We start from the raw sequence: 3197 nt of genomic DNA, 5'->3' as shown, positions 1-3197 counted from the left end.
TCGAACCTCCCCACACTTAGTTAGATGTGGTGTTGAAATTGTGATTAACTTCGTTTTCAATTGGATCATCAACAACTTGTATATCTCTGACTTTTGCTTCAATCCATTTGTTGATTTCCTCCGTAACTTTCACAAATTCAACTAACATTGCCTTTTCTTTTGGCGATAAATTGGATAGTAATCGGTTACATAACTTAAAGTTTCCCTTAATCCTAGCATCGTGAATCCATTTATAAAGTTTCTTCGTTGAACTGTTAAAAATGGGTTCATCTAATTTCGTATCATCAACGGGGTTCTTTGTGATCGGATCATCATTAAGTGTTTCTTCATCTTCCCCACACTTATGTATTTTTATTGGTCTAACAGTTTTGATTGGTGGAGATATAAACTTTCGGTTCACAATGGTGATCGATTTATCACCATCCCTAAGTGTCATTCTACCTTCTCTTATATCAATGAACGCCTCGGTGGTTGCTAAAAATGGGCGACCTAAAATTAGAGGAATATCAAGGTTTTCCTCCATATTAATCACTATGAAGTTTGCAACAAAGGTCAAACTTCCCACGTTAACAAGTAAATTACTTGCTATTCCAACCGGGTGTTTAATGGTTAGGTCAAATGATTGAACACCTATTTTGGTTGGTTTTAATTTACCCATACCTAATCTTTTGTATAAGGAAAGAGGCATAATATTTGCACTTGCTCCTAAATCTGCGAGTCCATTATATACAGCACCATCATTAAGCAAGCAATAAATGATAAATTCACCCGGGACTCCTGCTTTAGTAAGTTGAGTTGGTTTGTAAACCTTTTTCGGGTGTTCTTTTCTTGGTTCTTTCACTTCTATTTGAACTTCTTGTTCACATTTTTCTTCGTTTCTTGGAATTGGAGGTTTGTATAAGAATTCTTCTTCATCACTCCAATTTGAATCATCCCTATTTTCCAATTTTGATTTTTCATATGTTGTTGATAACATATTTATGTTTTCATTTTGAAGGTTTTCTTGGGTAGTGAAATTATGATTGACTTCATTGTCAACTTCCATCGGACCATGTATGTAATGTTTAACTCTGTGACCATTAACTTTAAATTCAATCTCATTTGAATTTATTAACTCTATTGTTCCGTATGGGAAAACTCTTTTGACGATGAATGGCCCAGACCATCTTGATTTCAATTTTCCAGGAAATAGCTTGAATCTTGAATTGAAAAGAAGAACTCTGTCTCCTTCTTTAAATTCTTTTGAACTTCTGATTCTTTTATCATGCCATTTCTTCATTCTTTCTTTATAGATTAACGAATTTTCGTATGCTTCATGTCTTAATTCTTCTAATTCGTTTAGTTGACTTAATCGTAGACGTCCGGCTTCATGTAAATCAAGATTACATGTCTTCAAAGCCCAAAATGCTTTGTGTGCAATTTCTACTGGAAGATGACATGCTTTTCCGTAAACGAGTCTAAAAGGTGTGGTTCCAATTGGAGTTTTGTAGGCTGTTCTAAAAGCCCAGAGTGCATCCTCCAATTTCATGGACCATTCCTTCGGATTTGATCCTACGGTTTTCTCTAGAATACTTTTTAAAGCTCGGTTAGTATTTTCAACTTGTCCACTTGTTTGTGAATGATATGCAGTGGAGATTTTATAAGTTACTCCATATCTTTTGAGAACTTTCTCAAGTTGATTATTACAAAAATGAGTACCCCAATCACTTATTAAATCTTTCGGTGTTTCGAACCTTGCAAAAAGACGTTTTAAAAAGTTGACTACAACTCGTGCATCGTTAGTTGGGAGAACTTGTGCTTCCGCCCATTTAGATACATAATCAATGGCAACGAGAATGTAGAGATTATTATGATATTTTGGAAATAGACCCATAAAGTCAATACCCCAAACGTCAAATACTTCAATACTTGAATGACATTCTGTGGCATTTCATCATGTTGACTTATTTTTCCAGCCCTTTGACAAGCATCACAGGATTTGCAATGAAGATGTGCGTCTTTGAAAATTGTAGGCCAATAGAATCCAGCATCGTAAACTTTTCTTGCTGTAAGTTGAGGTCCATAATGCCCTCCTGTTGGTCCTGTGTGACAATGGTTTAAGATTTGACTAGCTTCATTTCTGAATACACATCGGCGTATTATTCCATCGGGACAACTTTTAAACAAATGTGGATCTTCTCAGAAATAGTGTTTTATATCACTAAAGAATTTCTTTCGTTTTTGGTACGACAACCCTTTTTCAAGGAATCTACATACTAAGTAGTTTTCATAGTCTGCAAACCATGGAATTTCATTATAATCTATCTTTAATAGATATTCATCAGGAAAGTTGTCTTGTATGGCCGATTCATTCAGAACTTCTAATTCAGGATTTTCAAGACGAGAAAGATGATCAGCGGTGAGATTTTCTGCTCCCTTTTTATCTCGGATTTCAATATCGAACTCTTGTAAGAGTAAGATCCAACGGATTAATCTTGGTTTGGCATCTTGTTTCGAAAATAGGTATCTAAGAGCAGAATGGTCAGTATAGACCACCGTTTTAGCTAGAACGAGATATGAACGAAATTTGTCAAAAGCAAAGACAATAGCAAGGAGTTCTTTTTCGGTAGTTGTGTAATTCGTTTGTTCTCCTTGTAACGTCTTACTAGCATAATATATAGGTTGAAATCGTTTTTCAATCCTTTGTCCTAAAACGGCTCCCATTGCAAAATCACTTGCATCGCACATTAGTTCAAACGGTAGATTCCAATTTGGAGTTATCATGATCGGCGCATTAGTGAGTTTTTCTTTAAGAATATTAAAAGATTTGATGCATTCATCTGAAAAGATGAATGGAGCATCCTTTTCTAGGAGTTTATTCATAGGAGTGGCAATTTTAGAAAAATCTTTTATGAAACGTCGGTAAAAACCGGCATGCCCTAGAAAACTCCTAACTCCTCTAACATTGGTGGGATGTGGAATGAAAGGACCCGTTCATATACATTATAAACGATTCACAATAGTTGATTACATCGCAAGGTATTTGACCTCTATATGATACATTTTACAAACATTGCATTCGTTTTTAAAAGACAAACTTTCTTTACAACGAAAGTTGACGGCATGCACACCATTTCATAATACATCCAACTATAATTGGCTTAATAATAATCTTGATGAACTCAATGAATCGAATGCAACGTCTTTCAAAATATGCC

Source organism: Rutidosis leptorrhynchoides, chromosome 5 (assembly GCF_046630445.1).
Source record: "Rutidosis leptorrhynchoides isolate AG116_Rl617_1_P2 chromosome 5, CSIRO_AGI_Rlap_v1, whole genome shotgun sequence".
Lineage (NCBI taxonomy): Eukaryota > Viridiplantae > Streptophyta > Magnoliopsida > Asterales > Asteraceae > Rutidosis > Rutidosis leptorrhynchoides.
Note: the sequence above shows the minus strand (reverse complement) of the source record.